The sequence below is a fragment of the Eurosta solidaginis genome, chromosome 4 (assembly GCF_040869045.1).
Source record: "Eurosta solidaginis isolate ZX-2024a chromosome 4, ASM4086904v1, whole genome shotgun sequence".
NCBI classification, from domain to species: domain Eukaryota; kingdom Metazoa; phylum Arthropoda; class Insecta; order Diptera; family Tephritidae; genus Eurosta; species Eurosta solidaginis.
Window position 1 is genome coordinate 104,003,798 of NC_090322.1, and position 24,198 is coordinate 104,027,995.

General features: G+C 41.4%; 1 protein-coding gene across 5 annotated transcripts in view; it reads left to right on the forward strand.

The window, feature by feature from the left end:
- The first annotated feature begins 6,375 nt into the window (after positions 1-6,375).
- Positions 6,376-24,198, forward strand: part of RhoGAPp190 (Rho GTPase-activating protein 190) — a 377,159-nt gene continuing 359,336 nt past the window's right edge. For all 5 annotated transcript variants that reach the window (XM_067782351.1, XM_067782350.1, XM_067782353.1 and 2 more), the window contains exon 1: positions 6,376-6,586. The gene's annotated coding sequence lies outside the window, so the exon portion shown is untranslated. The remainder of the gene's footprint in view (positions 6,587-24,198) is intronic.

Here is a 24,198-nt window from a genome sequence, read left to right on the forward strand (position 1 = left end):
TCTGTGTATTCCCCGAATTTCTGTGTGAAAAATTATTGTCAGTATCGCGAGGTGCAAATGTAGTTAGTCATGAACATTTAAACTTGTGAGCTGTGTGGAAATTTGGAAATTTATTGCAAAATTCATAAAATTTTTAAGTTTAGGACATATTGCAAAATAATTTTTAAACTAATTTATTTTTATTATGATGAAAACAATTAAACATACTGGCTGATATTATAGCTATTTAGACAATGCCAAAGATCTCTTCAGATATATTTTTATTTTTTTAATTGGAAATTATATTCTCCCCAAGTCATATTCGAACTCGAGTAGTCAAATTTCTAGTCCCGCAGGCTTGCCATTAGGCTATCACTGCGTCTGTATGTATGTGGCTAACTTCAGTTTTCCCGTTTGTTGTTTTTGTTATTTTTATATGTGTAATTCTGTGCACAAGGCTTTTTGTGTTGTGACTTTTGGTTGAGCAGCAACTATCACCTACACTATGGGTTGGTTAAGAACTTCGATTCAATTGTTTATTCATTTATTACATTTGTAAAATTTTAATGAGATTAAGACGTATTGCACAATTATATCTTTTATTGAATTATTGTATTTTTATTGTGATGGGAAAACTGAAAGGAATTAAACATACTGGCTGATATTCAGGTCTTCAGATACCATCGAATTTTTTTTAAATAACGATATTCTCCCCGAATAAGATTCGAACTTAACTCATCAAATTTCTAATCCCTCAGGCCTACCATTAGGCTACCACTGCCTGTGTATGTATGTGGTTTAACTTCAGTTTTGTGCATACGTCTTAAACTCATTAAAATTTTAAGAAAAATTAATAGACGATGAAATCGAAAACCATTTATTGAAACAGTTAAAAACAAAGTTAAATTTTGTCCATTATATAAAAAGTATTAAAATTTTTAAATTTATTGAAAAAGTTAAAATGGTATTGAAATTTTGACATTCATTGAAAAAATTTTAAAATAAGTAAAATTTAGCCATTTGCATAGAAAATACTAAAACTTCGAAATTTAAAAAAGAAGTGAAATTTTGACATTTATTGAAAAACAAATTAAGATAAATACAAGGCGGATTTGCCTCCGAAGAGATTATATGCCGAGCTTCTCTTCCAATTTGCGTCATGCTCTTTTAAATTTTTCTGCAAATTGGCAGTACGGGGCCCACATGTTTTATGCCGACTCCGAACGGCATCCGAGTTTTCACTGATAAGCTTTTCATGGCAGAAATACTCTCGGAGTGTTTGCAAATCCTGCGTTCAGAAAACTTTTTTTTTGAAAAATGACCTTGCTTCTAAATTTTTGATGTTGCTTTGTCCGGGAATTAAACCCAGGATCTTTGGTGTGGTAGGTGGAGCCAGAGCCGTAGAGAGAAAATCCGGGCCCGGGACTAAACAATTTACGGACCCCCTATAAAAAATCCACTAATACATTTGATTAATTTGAATTAATGGCGTCTCATTCATTAATCATTATTGATGGATTACATCAAACAAATTTTTTTGCCACATCAACTAAATGATTTTTGTACTAAGAGCTGAAAATAAAATTAACACAGACTATTTACTATTTATACTATTTTATTGTAACGTAGAAATAAAATTCTCTTTTAACAGCCACATATTTTTTCAAATAATCTTTTCTAGTTATTTGGTAATATTTTAATACATTTCTGATAAATTTAATGATGATTATAAATTTTAATTATTCAATATAGAAGGTTCGGATATCAAAGAGTGGCTTTTCTTGCTTTTGTCGCTGCACATTTTTTTATAATAATATCAAAATTTAACTGTCTTGCCAAAACGGATTCAACACAAAGCGTGGCAAGTTCTGAAACTCGCTCTTGAGATGAACACGATCTATGAAAGTTTTTGATTCTTGAAAGGAACGTTCTGCACTAGCTACAGTGACAGGTATAGTGAAAAAGATACGTAAAGCCACACACATGTTGGGGAAAATTATATACAGATTTTGAACATATGTATGTATGTAGATGGCATCCCTTCAAAAACGCGAGTACTCCATAAATAATGTAAGGAATACTCCTTTGGGAGTATAGGAGTGTTCCAAAACTAATCTGTATTCATACAAAAAATGTGCTCCAATTAACATTGCGATGTCCTAGGAGAGGAGTAGGTGATCCCACTCTCGCTTTTTTTGTGAGTATTTTTTTTTTTTTTTTATCTCGGACGTTGTGGCAGCGCACTGCCCTCAAGTGGCCCGATGAAACCAGGCTAATCGTGTTTTTTTTTTTTTTTAATTCATACATACTTTTTTTTTTGTTTATTTATGTGTTATTTATAATTTTTTTTGTTACCGAGTCTTTGAGAGGCAGTGGCTTCTAAAGCGCCGAGATCTAAAACCACTCAGCTACAGGGAAACTCATCAGCTGAGAAATATAGATGCACAAAATACAATAGACTAAAAGTATAAATATAATTTTTTTAATTATTAAGAGAAGATAGAACCGTCTTTTTTATGGCAAAGAGCGAGTCCGAAACATCAATTATTCTCGAGAGAGAGTTATAATCTTTACACAAACATAGAAAAGGTTCGCGTAGTTGGAAATTACTTCTGCATTGTTTAAGAATTATAGGTTTATAATGCCTTGAAACTCGGCATGGAACATTCAAGTTTACTTCGTTCAAAAGAAATGGGCTTGAAATCGATCCGTTTAAAAGTCTAGCCGTAAATAGTACACCTAACATTTCTCTACGACTTGCAAGGGTAGGAAGATTTATTAGTTTTAATCGATTAGTGTAAGGAGGAAGATTATACGGAGAGGGCCATTGAAGATTTCTCAAGGCGAAAAGTAAAAACTGTTTTTGAATTGATTCTAGTCTATCCACATGAACTTGATAACGCGGATTCCAAATTATCGATCCATATTCTAATATCGGCCTCACCAATGATATAAAAAGGGTTTTTGTAACGTAAGGATCACTAAACTCCTTTGCCCATCTTTTCACAAATGCTAAAACTCCTCTCGCTTTATTGACTGTGAAATTAATATGAGGGTTGAAACTAAGTTTGCAATTCATTGTAACTCCCAAGTCGACAAGAACATCAACGCTTTCCAGAGTTTGGCCATTAATTGTGTAGGAAGCTGGCTGTATGTTCCCACGTGGAAAACACATGGATTTACATTTTTCTATGTTGAGAGGCCTAACATTCACATTACACCAAGTAACTAAACGATTAAAATCCGCCTGGAGTACAGAACGTTCTTCAACCGACGCGTATGACTTAAAAAGTTTTACGTCGTCGGCATACATTAAAATTTTAGAATATTTTATAGTTGTGGAAACATCGTTTATAAAGATCAAAAACAGAATAGGACCGAGATGGCTGCCCTGAGGCACACCGGAGAGAACATCGATGACATTCGAACAAATGTTTTTAAAAATTACTCTTTGAGTTCTACCGCAAAGATAGGAGGAGATCCAGCGAGTTAGGCCAGGTTGAAAACCAAGCAATTCGAGTTTATAAACAAGTAATGAGTGTCGTACTTTGTCGAATGCTCTGCTGAAATCAGTGTATATAACGTCGGTATGATGATTGTTTCTAAACCCATTAAAGACGTGAGTTGTAAATTCAAGCAAATTGGTTGTGGTTGATTTGGCTCTACAAAAGCCAGGCTGAGAACTATCAATCAATGTAGAAGTCGAAAATGTAAGGTGATTATTAACGATTGTCTCGAAAAGCTTAGGGATAGCGGAGAGCTTTGCTATTCCACGATAGTTTTCAATAGACAACTTGCTTCCTTTTTTATGGAGTGGGATAAGAAAAGATTCCTTCCAAGCCGTCGGGAAAATGCCATTTTTAAAGAGAGGTTAAACAGATTAGCAAGGGGCTGGTAAATGTATTCCGCACATTTTTTAAGAAAACATGTTGGGACCAAATCGGGACCGTACATACGTGAGAGTACTTTCCAAAGTACTTTCACTGTGTACTCCATGGAGCACCCACAGAGGATCATATGTCAAAGTACTAAAGAGGAATTGTGTCGGAAAGAATTATCGGAGTGAATTTAATTTAAAATGAAGTTAAATGGAGAGGGGCAATACAACTTTTATGTTTTTTACTACGAATATTCTTATGTTATTTAGCATTTGCGTGAATAAAGAAACTAATATTTCTCTATACTATAGTATGTATACATAAAACTAGTGCGCGGTTGCATTTTATCAGAGTTGCCATAGTAAAATTTTATTATCAGTTATTTGTATGCAATATTTTACTTTTGGCAACTTTGTTCGATCGTCATCGTGTCGTGATCCCGGTCGTTAAAAAACGAGCAATGATTGGCTGATGGTGGTCCGCAAACGCATTGCAAAGGAGTATTGTTAGAGTACTCCAAAATGAAGAAAATGGAACACGTAATCCAACAATTTTGCAGGGATATAGCAATTCCAATGGTGACAGACATTTATCAAAATTTACTTCGTAAATGTGAGAATAGCATGAAAATTAAGCCAAATATTTAGATATTCGTTGAAAACTAAAATTCAAAGACAAAAACAATTTTTGTTGTCTCAGAAACAACCTTACAGTTTGAAATTTTCGTACTTTCTCTGATTGTTGCTTTGAAAAACTTGAACAACTAATTGGTTTTTTGATTTCTCGCCATATCCATAACCTAAAAATATTTGAGTTGGCGGATTTAATAACTTTTTGTAGATTTTATTCATTGTTTTGAATACGTTATGACTAGGAGACTTATTTTTTGGGGAATATGTTTGTAATTTTTTGCGTTTTCTTCATTTTTATGAAATTTTCACGATTTTTAGGTTAAGGCACCATTAATCGATCACATTGGAGATGGTTATGGGAATGTATATGGTTACGACTATGGCGTTAGGATTAAGGAAGTTTAATTGGCCCTTAATACAGCCCTACATTCCGGTCTTGTCTTTACGCGTGAGTGGACGTGTGGTGTCATCCTCGACTCAACGCCAATTTTTTCGGGCTTTTTGTGCGTTGAGTGGAAAATTAAAATAGGCCTCAAGGTTGGCTGCTGTCCTTCCCTCGGGCGTTTTGGCAGAGTTAGAAGATGCAATGCTTCCCTGACCTGGAGTTAGTGCGGTTTTAGTGCACTCCTAATAGGAATCACTGACATTTGAAATACTTAATATAATGTAACGGGATATTGTAACATGAACTAACGGAACACTTGGCGTGGCGCCAAAAGAAAAACCAAACGCGTTTTATTTAAGTAACTGGACTTTTACTTATAACGGGATAGTGGAAAAAACATGGCAACAAGCCATAAACCGGATTTTGAAATACATATTAATAATTTTTTGCCTGGCGTGGTGCCATTAAAAAACCAAAGAATTAACATTTCTGGAAATAACGGAATTGGAGTGAATTTAGACAACCTGGCAGTACGAGGGCTCTTTTAAGCGCCTTGCCGTACGACGCTTGCGAATGCGGTTTCATTTATATCAACAAAAAAATAATAATAATACGGGCCTAAGGCACCATTAATCGATCACATTGGAGATGGATATGGATATGGGTATGGTTACGACTATGGCGTTAGGGTCAAGGAAGTTTAATTAGACCTTAAAATATAATAAGGGCAGAAAATGTTAAATAATATAAAAAACATTGCCATTGGGAATCCTTCACAAAATTTGACCTCTTCTTAAATTTTGCGTTTTATTACCAGAGATACCACTTTTATAAAAATGAATAAATACCTAAGATGTGTTGGTAAGACCAAATTAGTGAATTACTCGAACGACAATGCGACCAATAGCTGAGTTTTTTTTTTACATCTATAGACGTTTACGTCTAAACTTATATGTACTGCTAAGCGTCAAAATTTATCTACTCTTCTGAAATTTCCGCGCATAAAATTAATACTACTAAATTTCAATACGCATTATACTCAGATTCAACTGAAATATGTGTCTATGTTTTACCTCTACAGTAATTCTATGTATCACCTCTTAAAATGGTGCGTGCCAACAATTCATCGCCACTGATTCAGCTATATGTTATACGCTATGACCATCAGTGGGTTGTGTCTCCGCTTTTCGGTACACCCTGTGCTGTAGCTACTTATTTAACCACTGCCGCTAGATGGGTCTTCTAAGCATTATCTAAGCAAGGATAAGCGTTTTTTTATGCGCAAACGTAAACGTATACGCGTGTAATAAAAAACACGGCTTCGCTCCATCCAATTGGTCTACTCACGTCGCAGGTGATAGAGGGTGTTGTAATGTAATGGAGGCCTTATGTATTCGGTCTGCGCCACCTTTATCTGAGTTTCAGCTGATGACATTATTTTTAGTGGGATATGGCAGTTCTTCTACAGGTACTTTTATTCGGATACTTTTCGGACTTATTTGTTTTCACTGGGCGGCGTAAAAGTGATGAAGAGTGAAAACTCTGTAATTCTATAATTTCTATTTAAAGCGAAAATCTCCTGTTGTATTTAATAACTACATAGAATTAAAGCCGTTTTACTATAATAACTCTATTATTAAAGTGCCGGTGACATAATAAATTTCGGAGCTCGAGAATGCAATTTTAAATAGTGCAATTTAATTTACAAACCCGTAAGCAATTTTCACTACGTATATTACATATATATATACATGTTAGGCAAAGAAGATAATGTAAATACATATAATAAGAGACATCAACATGTTACTTTTAGTGTGATTTGGTCTGATTTATTCTGTGACTACGTGGAAATTCCCTTTTAAATACATTCGTCGTGTATTTGGGTTTTTTCTGACACTAATTAATTTATCTCAACAATAAATGATATAAAAATATGTACAAAGAAATACAATTTTCAATTTCCGCATTCGGATTGGTGGTCCTGGGTCCAAAGCGCGGCTTTGGACAACTCCCGATATTTTTGGACGTGTTTTAGCAGTTTTGAGCTAAAGTAAAGAATAAGCTCTGAAAGTTTTGAAAGGCAATTTACCTTACTCATATATCGTCTTTGGTATGAGGACAGAAAGTGTATCTTGATTTACTATACTAGTTGCTATGCGCAAGGGTTGATTAAAAACGGATCTGTAGTAAAAGGAAATTCTCACATATCTTTTCAAAACAGTTTATGCAATATAAATATGTACACATTTCTTAAGTAGAAAGACCCAACAGTAAGAAACTAAATTTTTAATTTGCGTCGGATTATTAATATTGAGGGCGAAAAGCATCCTTTGACACCTTTCCCGACAGCAGTCGATTGCTTTCCAAGCGTATTAGTAATGCTTTCTTAATTGGTAAAATTTTAGAAATACAATATGTGTGCCATGCGTGATTTTAAGCTTTCCACGCGTATGTCTTCCACCCTTTCTCGTTATATTTATACAATGCTGTTGTTGTTTTTGTTGTTGTTGTTGTTGCTGTAGCAGTGCTTCGCCCCATCCAATAGGTGCCACCGATCATAGATTGTCATCAATATCCTCTAACGGGAGTCGCAAGGAAACTTGTTGTTTCAACAGGGGTCGCCCATAATGTGAGGGGTGTTAGAGGCTTCGTCCACATTATAATTAAAGAGATGGTTGGTGTCATGTGGGGACACATTGCAAGCGGGGCATACATTTTGTATGTCGGGGTTGATTCTGGATAGGTAAAAGTTTAACCTGTTACAGTATCCAGATCGAAGTTGAGTAGGGTGACTCGCGTTTTCCTGAGGATTGTGCGTTCCTCTTCCGCAAGTTTTGGGTACTGTTCTCTGAGTACTGGATTCACCGTGCAATTCCTGGCATATAGGTCCGACGCCTGTTTGTGGAGGTAACTAAGGATCTGCTTGTGTTTTTTTGCTTCATACGGCTGAGTTTTCAGGTGCCGTATTTCCTCATAATGCTTACGGAAATGACTGCTTAAGCCCCTGGGCGGTGTTGGCTCATCAATCAGATGTCTGTTGGGATGCCCAGGTGTCAGGGAATTCAACAGGAACTGTTCGGTTAGCAACTCATTTCTCTCCCTGATGGGGACGGATTTAGTCGGTGAGAATGCCAGGTTTCGCGAGGCGAAATAACTGGAGAGATCAGGGAGGTAACCGTTTATTGTGTTGCAAAGCTCATCGATCTGTGGGTATGGGCCTGTGGCCATTATTGTGCAGTCATCGGTGTAGGCAACGATAATAACTCTTTGTGGTGGCGAAGGTAGCTTTAATATGTAGAAGTGAAACATAAGTGAGGATAGGACACCGGATTTGTATCCGGCAAAGGACCATCACATCGATAACACTCCCCAAAGCCTTCGGGGAGCAACCTTATCGCTACAACAGCAACAACAACAACATAGGACACCACCCTATGGCACCTCTTGTTTAATTCTTCTTGGTTTCTGATGTTCCGTTTCCAAATTGCAACGATGCCTGCCGACCACCCAGATAATTTGCGGTCCACCTTTTAAGACATGGGGGAAGGGTAGACCCTTCCAGGTCTTGCAGTAGCCATGGTTGACCGTATAAAAAGCTTTTGATAGGTCTAGCGCAACGAGTACTGTTCTATATTGGGGGTTTTGGTTTAAACCTCAATTTATCTGGGTGCTAACGGCGTTTAGCGTGTTGGTAGTGCTATGGAGTTTTCTAAAGCCATGCTGATGACAGGCTAGCTGCAAATTTGTTTTGAAGTAGGCGAGCAAAATGGCTTCAAGCGTCTTGGCTACTGTCTATAGGAGAGATATCGGGCGATATGACTCCTATGTTAGCTGGTTTCCCAGGCTTTAGTAGCGGGACCACCCTGGCCATTTCCCATATTTCGGGAGGTGGTGGAGACAGGTGGAAAGAGGCAGGTTGAAAACATGCGATCAAATATTTGAATCCCTTTTTCCCTAGGCTTTTAAGCATCGGCTTGCCGTCTGGGCCCACTGCTTTGGATGGTTTAGCATGACCGATGGCTTCCTCAACCTCTTTGGCGGTGATGGTAATAGGAGACTCGCTGAATTTATGTTTATGTCCTTGTCTGTTGGCCCTCCGTCTATCTTTGTCGACCGTAGAATGCATTATATATTGTTGGCAGAAAGCGCTCGCGCATTTTTTCGAATCCGACAGCACTTTATCGCCAAAGGCGAGGGAAATTTTGTTATTGCGCTTAGACGGATTCGATAGGGACTTTACGGTGGACCAAAGCTTACCTACACCGGCAGAGAGGTTACAAACGCTTCCCAGCGAACATTTTTTGAAAATTTTGTTCAAAAAATATTTAAATGTCATACCCCAAGATGATTAAAAACGTTCAAATTTAAAAGCATTATCTGTTCGAAAATTAACGTAACGTCGGGAGAAAAATGTACCGTAAATGTGATTATTCTTGAATAATCATTTATGATTCCTATTTTGCTATATTCCCGCTTCCCAAGGCAGTCGGTTCTATGTACCGGAGCGACTCGGTATTTTTCCCGACCAAGGACTGTCATTTCAGTGTAACCCCATTTAATTTGTTGCGTCTCTCCCACAAATTGTCATCCTCCCAGCAGCTCCTTGCAGCAGGACTGCTCCATATTCTCATGCTCCGGGAAGGTATCGAATCCAATCCGGGTCCGTCTCCTGACCCCGGTCCTGAGAAATGGTTTTGCTGCATCTGCCGGAAAACAATCTTTTTAGGACGGTCATACTCTGTTCAATGTGTCTCGTGTAAGGGATGGTTGCATCGGACAGGTTGTTCTGGGCTTGATCCCAAAACCTGACGTCCACGTAACTTATAAATCTATTGTGGCTCCTTGCTGTTCACGCCCAAGGCCGTCCCGTAGTCTACGCCTAAGCGCCCCCACTACCTTCCAACAGCCCCGCTGCTCAGCAAGCCACAACAAGTACCCGCTGCTGCTCGCGCCCCACGACGCCAACAACTCAAACAGCTGCTACCACTCATAACTACTATCTTCGTAGTAGAGTCAGTAGCAATGCTGAGCATCAGCCCCTGCCCCCGTCTTCTCCCCCCTCTTTTCCGGCAGCAATCGTGTAGGTCAGGGAAACAGACTCTTAGTCCCTACCTCCGTTTGCACCGTTTGCCAGCACAGAATATATATGTTTGCGACATCCGCCCAATGCAGCTCCTGCCTTGGGTGGTGCCACTTTCCTAGATGTTCTGGTCTCCGCGACGGCAACCCCCCGAGGGGTTTCATCGCGCCATGTTACCAGGTCGCAAACCCAAATCATCCGGGTACCCCAATGCTTGCCTAAGGACGCCCAGTCCCAGGGCCACAACAGCAGTTCGTCCTGGCCTTCCACAACCCAGGCGTAGTCATCCGTCACCCTCAGAGCGGCGGCGTCTTCCCTCTTGCACTTCAGAATTCTGCAGTTAAACTGTAATGGACTAACTGGGAAGATTACGGAGATAGTCGATTTCATGAAGCGGCACAACATCCGCATTGCTGCGATTCAAAAGACTAAACTCACAGCAAGATCTGCATTACAGACCTGCTCTGGGTATAATGTCCACAGAAAAGACCGCGAGAGCGGAAATGGAGGCGGCCTCACGTTTATCATACACCACTTTGTGCAATATTATATATTTGATCCTGACATCGACCGCAGGGATAATGTCTTAGGACGTCAAGGCCTATCTGTCCGGTCAGGCGATGCAAACCTAGAAATCATCAACATCTACATCCCTCCTGCCACCTGTTGCCCCAGTGGATACCACCCTAATATCAGAGCCTTACTCACTGGCAACAATCGCATTATCTTAGGCGATTTCAATGCCCATCACGATCTATGTCATTCAAATGCGCGGGCGGACAGCAGGGGTGAGATGTTGACGGATCAAATAGAAGAAACAACGTTCTGCACAATAAACGGAGACGGTCCCACACGTATGGTAGGAAGCTGTCACAGTTCGCCAGATATCTCAATCGTGAGCGCAGAACTAGTAAACTGCGTCAACTGGCAGCCGATGGTGACATTGGCATCCGACCACCTGCCTATACTTATTTAGCCCGAGCGTACCGCCGACTTCATCGTCACCGAAAAACGCACTTTCATAAACTTCAAAAAAGGAAAGTGGGAAGAATATAATTCTTTTACAGACAACCTCTTTGCTGCCCTCCCTATCCCGACTAATGCCCGCCAAGGGGAGCGTGCCTTCCGCAAGGTCATTGAATCCGCCTCGGCACGTTTCATTCCCGCGAGGAGAATTCCCGAAATCCGGCCCCACTTCCCGGCGGAGGCCGCAAACTTAGCGAGAGAACGTGACCTTATAAGACAGCTTGATCTAGGCAAACCCCAAATAAGGGATATAAACCAACGCATTAGATTGCTTGTGGATGAACACAAGCGGGCGAAATGGGAGGAGCACCTAAGAGGTTGTAACCTCTCTACCGGGGTAAACTTTGGTCCACCCTAAAGTGCCTATCGAATCCGACTAAGCACAAAGACAAAGTTTCCATCGCCTTCGGCGACAAAGTGCTGTCGGATGCGAAAAAATGCGCGAGCGCTTTCTGCCGACAATATATAATGCATTCTACGGTCGACAAAGATACACGGAGGGCCAACAGACACGCACATAAACACAAATTCAGCGCGTCACCAATCACCATCACCGCTAAAGAGGTTGAGGACGCCATTGGTCGCGCTAAACCATCCAAAGCAGTGGGCCCAGACGGTATAGCCATGCCGATGCTTAAAAGCCTAGGGAAAGAGGGTTTCAAATATTTGGCGCGTGTCTTCAACCTGTCTCTTTCCACCTTTGTCATACCCGAGAAATGGAAAATGGCCAAGGTGGGCCCGCTACTAAAGCCTGGGAAACCAGCTAACATAGGAGAGTCGTATCGTCCGATATCTCTCCTATCGCAAGTAACAAAGACGCTTGAAGCCATTTTGCTCCCTTATTTCCAAGCAAATTTGCATGGCTTCAGAAAACTCCATAGCACTACCACCGCGCTAAATGCCATTAGCACCCAGATAAATTGCGGTTTAAATCAATACCCCCAACATAGAACAGTACTCGTAGCGCTAGACCTATCAAAAGCTTTTGATACGGTCAACCATGGCTCGTTACTGCAAGACCTGGAAGGGTCTACCCTTCCCCAATGTCTTAAAAGGTGGACCGCAAATTATCTGGGTGGTCGGCAGGCATCGGTGCAATTTAGAAGGAATCAAAATCGTTTCCTACGTCGATGACTGCACAATAATGGCCACAGGCACAGGCCCAAAGATCGATGAGCTATGCAATAAATAAACGGCTACCTCCCTGATCTCTCCATTTTTTTGGCCTCGCGAAACCTGGCATTATCACCGACTAAATCCTCCGCGACCTTATTTACAACATGGACGTCCCAAATGTCGACCACTTTGAACATCCACGTCGATGGCACTACGCTACCGAGTGTCCTACACCCCAAAATCTTGGGTGTGACGTTTGATCAGGATCTACATTTTGGTGAGCACGCAGCCGCAATTGTTCCGAGAATTCAGAGCCGTAACAAAATCCTCAAATCCCTTGCTGGCAGTAACTGGGGAAAAGATAAAGAAACGCTCATGACTACATACAAAGCAATTAGCCAGCCGATTATACGTGCTACGCGTCACCCATATGGTCGCCAAGCCTAAAAATTACCCACTGGAAGAAGCTACAGGCCTGCCAAACTACTGCTCTCAGAATTGCCACGGGCTGTCTTATGTCCCCAGAACACCATCTGCATAATGAGGCGAGAATACTCCCCATCAGGGAGAGAAATGAGATGCTGACCAAACAGTTCTTGTTGAATACCCAGAAACCTGAGCATCCCAACAGACATCTGATTGATGAACCAGCACCGCCTAGGGGCTTAAGGAGTCATCTCCGTGAGCATTTTGAGGAAATACGGCACCTGAGAACCCAGCCGTATGAAGCGAAAAAACACAAGCAGGTCCTTGGTGAACTCCACAAACAGGCGTCGGACCTTTATGCCGGGAATTGCCCGGTGAATCCAGTACTCAAAGAAAAGTATCCAAAACTCGCGGAGGGGGAACGCATACTCCCCAGGGAAACGCGTATCACTCTTGCTCAATATCGTTCTGGATACTGTAACAGGTTAAACTCTTACCTATCCAGAATCAACCCCGACATACAAAATGTATGCCCCGCTTGCAATGTGTCCCCACATGACACCAACCATCTCTTTAATTGTAATGTGGAACCAACGCCTCTAACACCCCTTTCCTTATGGCCCATCCCTGTTGAAACAGCAAGTTTCCTTGGACTCCAGTTAGAGGATATTGATGACAATTTGTGATCGGTCGCGGCTGTTAGGTGGGGCGAAGCACTGCTACAACAAAAACAACATTCCTATTTCGAAACGCTTTTTATTCATATTTGATATCATTGTGCTTTAATAGTTTTAGAGTAATATTTGACATACTTTTCACAATCATTTTCAGATCATATTCGTGAATATATTTGAATCGTTTTGGTTGCCATTATAATGCATTTATTCTTCATATCTCATTCAAAATAGGATACTACATAATAATCTTATTTCATCAGGGGAAGAAAGCATGCGAAAGTGAGCTATTCGAACCACAGCTAACTCGCAAACAAACTTGACCGATATACACCTGCGACTACAACATCCAACATCAGCATAATCGTCTGCATCTTAAAATATGGATACGATACGGGATGGTGAAGCCGTATCCAGGTATGTTAAGATAGTTTCACTTACCTGGGGTTCAAATAGCTCACAACCTATGTATTGTTGTTGTTGTTGTAGCAATGCTCGCCCCACCTAATAGCCGCGACCGATCACAAATTGTCATCAATATCCTCTAACGGGAGTCCAAGGAAACTTGCCGTTTCAACAGGGGTGGACCATAAGGAACGGGTGTTAGAGGGGTTGGTTCCACATTACAATTGAAGAGATGGTTGGTGTAATGTGAGGACACGTTGCAAGCGGGGCATACATTTTGTATGTCGGGGTTGATTCTGGATAGGTAAGAGTTTAATCTGTTACAGTATGCAGAACGAAGTTGAGAGCAGATGGTGTTCTGGGGACATAAGAAGACAGCCCGTGGCGATTCTGAGAGCAGTATTTTGGCAGGCCTGTAGTTTCTTCCAGTGGGTGATTTTTAGGCTTGGCGACCATATGGGTGACGCGTAGCACGTAATCGGCTGGCTAATTGCTTTGTATGTAGTCAAGAGCGTTTCTTTATCTTTTCCCCAAGTACTGCCAGCGAGGGATTTGAGGATTTTGTTACGGCTCTGAATTCTCGGAACAATTGCGGCTGCGTGCTCACCAAAATGTAGATCCTGATCAAACGTCACACCCAAGATTTTGGGGTGTCGGACAGTCGGTAGCGTAGTGCCATCGACGTGGATGTTCAAAATGGTCGACATTTGGGGCGTCCATGTTGTAAATAAGGTCGCGAAAGATTTAGTCGGTGATAATGCCAGGTTTCGCGAGGCGAAAAAACTGGAGGGATCAGGGAGGTAGCCGTTTATTTTATTGCATAGCGCATCGATCTTTGGGCCTGGGCCTGTGGCCATTATTGTGCAGTCATCGGCGTAGGAAACGATTGTGACGCCTTCCGGTGGTGAAGGTAGCTTAGATATGTAGAAATTAAACAAAAGTGGGGATAGGACACCACCCTGTGGCACCCCCTGTTTAATTCTCCTTGGTTTTGATGGTTCGTTTCTAAATTGCACCGATGCCTGCCGACCACCCATATAATTTGCGGTCCACCTTTTAAGACATGGGGGAAGGGTAGACCCTTCCAGGTCCTGCAGTAACGAGCCATGGTTGACCGTATCAAAAGCTTTTAATAGGTCTAGCGCTACGAGTACTGTTCTATGGTGGGGGTATTGATTTAAACCGCAATTTATCTGGGTGCTAATGGCATTCAGCGCGGTGGTAGTGCTATGGAGTTTTCTGAAGCCATGCTGATGAGGGGCTAGCTGCAAATTTGCTTGGAAATAAGGGAGCAGAATGGCTTCAAGCGTCTTTGCCACTGGCGATAGGAGAGATATCGGACAATACGACTCACCTATGTTAGCTGGTTTCCCAGGCTTTAGTAGCGGGACCACCTTGGCCATTTTCCATTTCTCAGGTATGACAAAGGTGGAAAGAGACAGATTGAAGACATGTGCTAAATATTTGGACCCCTCTTTCCCTAGGTTTTTAAGCATCGGCATGGCTATGCCGTCTGGGCCCACTGCTTTGGATGGTTTAGCACGACCAATGGCGTCCTCAACCTCGTGATTGGTGACGCGCTGAATTTGTGTTTATGTGGGCGTCTATTGGCTCTCCGTCTATCTTTGTCGACCGTAGGATGCATTATATATTGTCGGCAGAAAGCGCTCGCGCATTTTTTCGCGTCCGACAGCACTTTGTCGCCAAAGGCATGGAAACTTTGTCTTTGTGCTTAGTCGGATTCGATAGGGACTTTACGGTGGACCAAAGTTTACCCACACCGGTAGAGAGGTTACAACCTCTTAGGTGCTCCTCCCATTTCGCCCGCTTGTGTTCATCTACAAGCAATCTGATGCGTTAGTTTATATCACTTATTTGGGGGTCGCCTGGGTCAAGCTGTCTTATAAGGTCACGTCCTCTCGCTAAGTTTGCGGCCTCCGCCGGGAAGTGGGCCGGATTTCGGGAATTCTCCCGGCGGGAATGAAATGTGCCTAGGAGGATTTAATGACCTTACGGAAGGCACGCTCCCCTTGGCGGGCATCAGTCGGGATAGGGAGGGCAGCTAGGCGGCTGTCTGTAAAGGATTTATATTCTTCCCACTTTCCTTTTTTGAAGTTTATGAAAGTGCGTTTTTCAGTGAAGATGAAGTCGGCGTTACGCTCAAGCGAAATAAGTATGGGCAGGTGGTCGGATGCCAATGTTACCATCGGCTGCCAGTTGACGCAGTTTACGAGTTCTGCGCTCACGATTGAGATATCTGGCGAGCTGTGACAGGTTCCCACCATACGTGTGGGGGCGTCTCCGTTTATTGTGCAGAACGTCGTTTCTTCTATTTGATCCGCCAACATCTCACCCCTACTGTCCGCCCGCAAGTTTGAATGCCATAGATCATGATGGGCATTTAAATCGCCTAAGATAATGCGATTGTTGCCAGTGAGTAAGGCCCTGATATTAGGGCGGTATCCACTGGGGCAACAGGTGGCAGGAGGGATGTAGATGTTGATGATTTCTAGGTTTGCATCGCCTGACCGGACAGATAGGCCTTGACGTTCTAAGACATTGTCCCTGCGGTCGATGCCAGGATCAAATATACAACATTGCACAGAGTGGTGTATGATAAACGCGAGACCGCCTCCATTTCCGCTTTCGCGGTCTTTCCTGTGGACGTTATACCCAGAGCAGGTCTGCAATGCGGATCTTGCTGTGAGTTTAGTCTCTTGAATCGCAGCAATGCGGATGTTGTGCCGCTTCATGAAATCGACTATCTCCTTAATCTTCCCAGTTAGTCCATTACAGTTTAACTGCAGAATTCTGAAGTGCATAAGGGGAGACGTCGCCACTCTGGGGGTAAATGACGGGTGACTACGCCTGGGTTGGGGAAGGCCAGGACGCAATTGCTGTTGTGGCCCTAGGACTGGGCGTCCTTGGGCAAGCATTGGGGTACCCGGATGATTTGGGTTTGCGGCCTGGCAACATGGCGCGATGAAACCCGTCGGGGGGTTGCCGTCGCGGAGACCAGAACATCTAGGGAAGTGGCACCACCCAAGGCAGGAGCTGCATTGGGCGGATGTCGCAAACATATATATTCTGTGCTGGCAAACGGTGCAAACGGAGGTAGGGACTAAGAGTCTGTTTCCCTGACCTACACGATTGCTGCCGGAAAAGAGGGGGGGAGAAGACGGGGGCAGGGGCTGCTGCTCAGCATTGCTTCCGACTCTACAACGAAGATTGTAGTTATGAGTGGTAGCAGCTGTTTGAGTTGTTGGCGCCGTGGGGCGCGAGCAGCAGCGGGTACTTGTTGTGGCTTGCTGAGCAGCCGGGCTGCTGGAAGGTAGTGGGGGCGCTTAGACGTAGACTACGGGACGCCCTTGGGCGTGAACAGCAAGGAGCCACAAAAGATTTATAAAAGTTACGTGGACGTCGGGTTTTGGGATCAACCCCAGAACAACCTGTCCGATGCAACCATCCCTTGCACGAGACACACTGAACAGAGTATGACCGTCCTAAAAAGATTCTTTTCCGGCAGATGCAGCAAAACCATTTCTCAGGACCGGGGTCAGGAGACGGACCCGGATTGGATTCGATGCCTTCCCGGAGTAAGAGAATATGGAGCAGTCCTGCTGCAAGGAGCTGCTGGGAGGATGACAATTTGTGGCAGGGACGAAACAAATTATCTGGGTGCTAATGGCATTTAGCGCGGTGGTAGTGCTATGGAGTTTTCTGAAGCCATGGTGATGAGGGGCTAGCTGCAAATTTGCTTGGAAATAAGGGAGCAAAATGGAAATAAGGGAAATAAGGGAGCAAAATGGCTTCAAGCGTCTTTGCCACTGGCGATAGGAGAGATATCGGACGATACGACTCACCTATGTTAGCTGGTTTCCCAGGCTTTAGTAGCGGGACCACCTTGGCCATTTTCCATTTCTCAGGTATGACAAAGGTGGAAAGAGACAGATTGAAGACATGCGCTAAATATTTGAAACCCTCTTTCCCTAGGCTTTTAAGCATCGGCATGGCTATGCCGTCTGGGCCCACTGCTTTGGATGGTTTAGCACGACCAATGGCGTCCTCAACCTCTTTAGCGGTGATGGTGATTGTTGACGCGCTGAATTTGTGTTTATGTGCGTGTCTATTGGCTCTCCGTCTATCTTTGTCGACCGTAGGATGCATTATATATTGCCGGCAGAAAGCGCTCGCGCATTTTTTCGTGTCCGACAGCACTTTGTCGCCAAAGGCGATGGAAACTTTGTCTTTGTTCTTAGTCGGATTCGATAGGGACTTTACGGTGGACCAAAGTTTACCCACACCGGTAGAGAGGTTACAACCTCTTAGGTGCTCCTCCCATTTCGCCCGCTTGTGTTCATCCACAAGCAATCTGATGCGTTGGTTTATATCCCTTATTTGGGGGTCGCCTGGATCAAGCTGTCTTATAAGGTCACGTTCTCTCGCTAAGTTTACGGCCTCCGCCGGGAAGTGGGCCGGATTTCGGGAATTCTCCCGGCGGGAATGAAATGTGCCGAGGCGGATTTAATGACCTTACGGAAGGCACGCTCCCCTTGGCGGGCATCAGTCGGGATAGGGAGGGCAGCAAAGCGGCTGTCTGTAAAGGATTTATATTCTTCCCACTTTCCTTTTTTGAAGTTTATGAAAGTGCGTTTTTCAGTGACGATGAAGTCGGCGGTACGCTCAAGCGAAATAAGTATGGGCAGGTGGTCGGATGCCAATGTTACCATCGGCTGCCAGTTGACGCAGTTTACGAGATCTGCGCTCACGATTGAGATATCTGGCGAGCTGTGACAGCTTCCTACCATACGTGTGGGGGCGTCTTCGTTTATTGTGCAGAACGTCGGTTCATCTATTTGATCCGCCAACATCTCACCCCTACTGTCCGCCCGCAAGTTTGAATGCCATAGATCATGATGGGCATTGAAATCACCTAAGATAATGCGATTGATGCCAGTGAGTAAGGCCCTGATATTAGGGCGGTATCCACTGGGGCAACAGGTGGCAGGAGGGATGTAGATGTTGATGATTTCTAGGTTTGCATCGCCTGACCGGTCAGATAGACCTTGACGTTCTAAGACATTGTCCCTGCGGTCGATGCCAGGATCAAATATATAATATTGCACAGAGTGGAGTATGATAAACGCGAGACCGCCTCCATTTCCGCTCTCGCGGTCTTTCCTGTGGACATTATACCCAGAGCAGGTCTGCAATGCAGATCTTGCTGTGAGCTTAGTCTCTTGAATCGCAGCAATGCGGATGTTGTGCCGCTTCATTAAATCGACTATCTCCGTAATCTTCCCAGTTAGTCCATTATAGTTTACCTGCAGGATTCTGAAGTGTATAAGGGGAGACGTCACCACTCTGGGGGTAAGCGACGGGTGACTACGCCTGGGTTGTGGAAGGCCAGGACGCAATTGCTGTTGTGGCCCTGGGACTGGGCGTCCTTGCGCAAGCATTGGGGTACCCGTATGATTTGGGTTTGCGACCTGGCAACATGGCGCGATGAAACCCGTCGGGGGTTGCCGTCGCGGAGACCAGAACATCTGGGAAAGTGGCACCACCCAAGGCAGGAGCTGCATTGGGCGGATGTCGCAAACCTATATATTCTGTGCTGGCAGACGGTGCAAACGGAGGTAGGGACTAAGAGTCTGTTTCCCTGACCTGCACGATTGCTGCTGGTAAAGAGCGGGGGAGAAGACGGGGGCAGGGGCTGATGCTCAGCATTGCTACCAACTCTACTACGAAGGTAGTAGTTATGAGTGGTATCAGCTGTTTGAGTTGGCGCCGTGGGGCGCGAGCAGCAGCGGGTACTTGTTGTGGCTTGCTGAGCAGCGGGGCTGCTGGAAGGTAGTGGGGGGGCGCTAAGGCGTAGACTACGGGACGCCCTTGGGCGTGAACAGCAAGGAGCCACAAAAGATTTATAAAAGTTACGTGGACGTCGGGTTTTGGGATCAAGCCCAGAACAACCTGTCCGATGCAACCATCCCTTGCACGAGACACACTGAACAGAGTATGACCGTCCTAAAAAGATTCTTTTCCGGCAGATGCAGCAAAACCATATCTCAGGACCGGGATCAGGAGACGGACCCGGATTGGATTCGATACCTTCCCGGAGCAAGAGAATATGGAGCAGTCCCGCTGCAAGGAGCTGCTGGGAGGATGACAATTTGTGGCAGGGACGCAACAAATTAAATGGGGTTACACTGAAATGACAGTCTTTGGTCGGGAAAAATCCCGAGTCGCTCCGCTTCATGGAACCGACTGCCTTGGGAAGCGGTTTGAGTAACTGATCGTTTTCTCTACCCAGAACCTCTGCAGGAACCTACATTTATAAATAAATTGCCCCATAAACACTGGAATCAGAAATTGGACAACAACGTTGTTAAAAGGCCAAAGCTGAAATCATATTATTATTATTATATGATGAAGCTGAAGTTGAAATTTTAACGAATATCGCCGATAATATTGTGAAAATCAAAATTATAACTGTTTCCTACAATTTATTCATTAAGGATATGCTACCAAACGGTCTCTAAAAGGAAAATCGTATGTGGATTGGTTGGTAATTTAAAATAAACCAAATTCATTTGAAATAAAAGTAATGCAAAAAGAGACACACTACCACTAAAAAGTTGAAATTGTGAATAAGACGTGTAAATTATTTGATACTAAAATCTGCATTTAAAAATAACGAAATATAAGATTTTCATTACACTAGTTTAACGAATTGATGATGAATTTTTAAAAGTGTACAATATGTAAACCGTTTAGCGAACAATATCATAACATATCTTTTTATGGGAATCATTTGTGGCCTTTAACACCCTCTGCACAAATAAGAACATCATTATATATTTTAAATGCCATTGCAAAACACAATAACTAGAAGTTTAGGTATGTTTATTGATTAAAATTTTCTTCAAATAAATATTCTATTGCCGGTGAACGAATGTCAGACAATTCAAATTGCTAGAGTGAAATTAAACCTTTTAAATTTTCAAATTTATTTTAAGATTATTTTTATATTTTAACAATCTTAAAATAAATTATTTAAATTTACTTATTTTGAATATAAAAATAAATATTTTATTTAAATTGTTAACTCCCTTTCCAAACAAATTTTCAAATATTTTCTAGTTTTTCAAATATTTTAAATAAATATTTTAAAATTTTTTAATATTTGAGTACATATTTACTCTTTTTAAAATATTTTAACTAAAAATATTTTCAAATTAATTGATATCTTTTAAAATATATTGACATGCTTTCTCGTTCACCCATACGCACTCGCACATTCACACATTCTGAAAATCAAAACAAAAATAATACAAGCAACTCAATTAAAATACATACCAAATACGAACATGAATCAAAATTTAACACAAAATTCAGACAGTCATATAACACAAAACCTTATTTCAAACATAACACAAGAAGATAACTTTAGAAATATTCCTTCTACTAAATCAATTAAATTACCCCAGTTTTGGCAAGAATGTTCTGATGCCTGGTTTTTACTTGTTGAAGGACAATTTGAAATTAATAATATCACTGATGATAATTTAAAATTTCAAAATGTTCTAGTTACCCGTCAACGAGATACTATTTCTAAATTTTTTGACATTATTAACCCTCCTCCTCTTTTCAATAAATATAATATAATTAAAAAGATTTTATGCGAAATATTTTCTCTTAGTGAAGAAAAAAGATTACAAGAATTATTTTCAAAAAACTGAACTTGGTGATCGTTCACCATCTGAATTATTCAGATTTATAAAATCACACTTATAGGTTGTGACTCCATTGTTAGCCAAGAATTACTCTTTAAATTTTGGATTCGTAAATTGCCACAAGAAATACAAATTCATTTGACTTCCAGTAAAAATCGAAACAGAGATGAAATTGTTATTTTGGCTGACAAACTTTTTGATTTAATCAACAAATCTCATTCTTCCAAATCTCCTGTAGTTTCGAGTATAAATAATAATATTTAAGAACAATGCGTTAAAAATTTAACTGAATTAACTACGGCTATTTATCAAAATTTAAATAAAATTTATAATGAACAAATCCGCTCAAGATCTAAAGAAAGAAATAGGTCTAAATCACAAAATTCCTCGAGATCAAGACATTTTTCAAACAATCGTAATTTTAATTCACAAACAAATGTTTGTTGGTATCACCAAAAATTTAAGAATAAAGCTTTTAAATGTATACCTCCATGCAATTCAGTCTGTGCTGAAAACCGGTTCAAACCGAACCGGTTCATAAAACAACCACCCTCTTTTTTGGGACTTTGAACCGAACCACGAACCGAACCGTTTTTTTCTTAACTCCAAAAACCGTACCGAAAACCACCCAAAAAAATTGTTCGGTTCGGTTCAAAATAAAGTTTCAACAAAAATCACTTCACTTATTTAATTCACCACTTTGCTTGAAAATAAAACTCCGCACTATCCGAACAAACCACATACATATGTATAATTATAAAAAATTTTAAGTTAGATTAATCAAATTTTTATCAATTTTCGAAACTTTTTATTAACAGTTTTTAGAAAATTTCTGAATGTGTAGTCTTGAAGCTCATTCAATTGTAGTGTGCAAGTTTCATTTAGTTAGATGAGAATTACCGTTAATTTTTTAAAATTTTTTCCCCCGAGGGTGTTGCCCATATCTTCCATATAAAATCAAATTTTGTTCATGCGGTGTGTGGAAAAAAATGCGAACACCCTCTTGAAACTTGCACATTATTACACTATAGATAGATGAGCTACAATACTGCACACTCAGAAATTTTTTGAAAGTTTTTAATAAGTCTGGAAAACTGTTGAAAATTTGATTAATTTTGTTGGGAGCTTTGTGTAAGCTTTGAAATATATATATATATATATATAGTTTGTTTTATAGTTAGAACGATATTAAAAACTAATAAATAAACATAATTTGGGAACAATACCGTTTTAAAGGGAGACCATATTATTTTTCACATAACCGTATATCAACATTTATAAGCTTAATGCCCAAGAAAAGCTAAGAAGACATTTACATTTTCATGAATATCTTTTAGTTTGTGTAGTAATCTCGTATTTAAAATTTAGTAGATATGTTTTATATGTATATTGAAAGCAGCTACTTCAATAGTTTTTCTTCTCTTACAAATACGACTACTTCCTTATGTGCAGAATATATGCGTTGTAAATACTCTCTATAAGTACAGTCATGTATTCTACAATTTTCGTTCCTTACATTTATTCCATTATCAACAAACCGTTTTGATAAGTTTTTTAAATAAATACGTACATGGATTTGATCTCAATAACTGTATTTTATTTGTATGGTTAGTAGGTACATATCGATGGTTGGTTGCACACAGATCCCAAGTGACGAATTTCAAATTTTGTATACTATCAAAACTTAGTATAAAACGTTTGAACCATTCGAACCGAACAGGTTTGGCGGTTCAGAGGTAGCCTCGAATCGGTTCACGAACCCGGATTTTAATCAAAATAATAATTCAAATTCTGAACAAAATTTAAATTGAAACGCTCCATTATGACGGTGGCGGATAATGGAACTATAACAAAACCTGCTCGTCGCTTATTCATCTTAATATATAAAAAACACGTGTCACACAATTGATGCCAATGGACTCCTAAACTACTGAACCATTTTGAATTTGTTTTGCACCCCGTGTGTAGTTTGATCTAACTTGAAATATAGGATAGGTGACTGGGTGACTAGGGTCTCGAGATATAGGCCAAAACGTGGACCCGGGTACCCCTAGAGTGTGTTTATAGAATATGGATATCAAATTAAAGCTGTTGATGAGTGCTTTCATACCCCTGGGTGACTAGGGTCTCGAGATATAGGCCAAAAAGTGGACCCGGGTACCCCTAGAGTATGTTTATAGAATATGGATATCAAATGAAAGCTGTTGATGGGTGCTTTAGTAGAGGGTAATTTTCATACCCCTGGGTGACTCGGGTCTCGAGATATAGGCCAAAACGTGGATCTGGGTACCCATAGAATGTGTGTATAGAATATGGATATCAAAGGAAAGCTGTTGATGAGTGCTTTAGTAGAGGGTAATTTTCATATCCCTGGGTGACTAGGATTCGAGCTATAGGCCAAAAAGTGGACCCGGGTACCCCTAGAATGTGTTTATAGAATATTGATATCAAATGAAAGCTGTTGATGGGTGCTTTAGTAGAGGGTAATTTTCATACCCTTGGGTGACTAGGGTCTCGAGATATTGGCCAAAACGTGGGCCAGTGAATGCCTAGACAGTGTTTATACAATATGGATATCAAATGAAAGCTGTTGATGAGTGCTTTAGTACAGAGTAATATATTATCCAGAGACGGACTGGGACTGGGATTAGGACTAGGACTGGGACTGAGACTCGGAGTGGGACTGGAACTGGGACTGGAATAAAATACATACCACCTTCTGGGACAGGCAATACGGGATGCAGAAGATTGAGAAGAAATTGAGAGAAGAGAAAAGAGAGAAGAAGGACATTGAGAAAGAGATAGAATGAGAGTTGGATGGAGATAGATGAATCGAAAAAGACGGAGGGAGGAGTGAATAAACG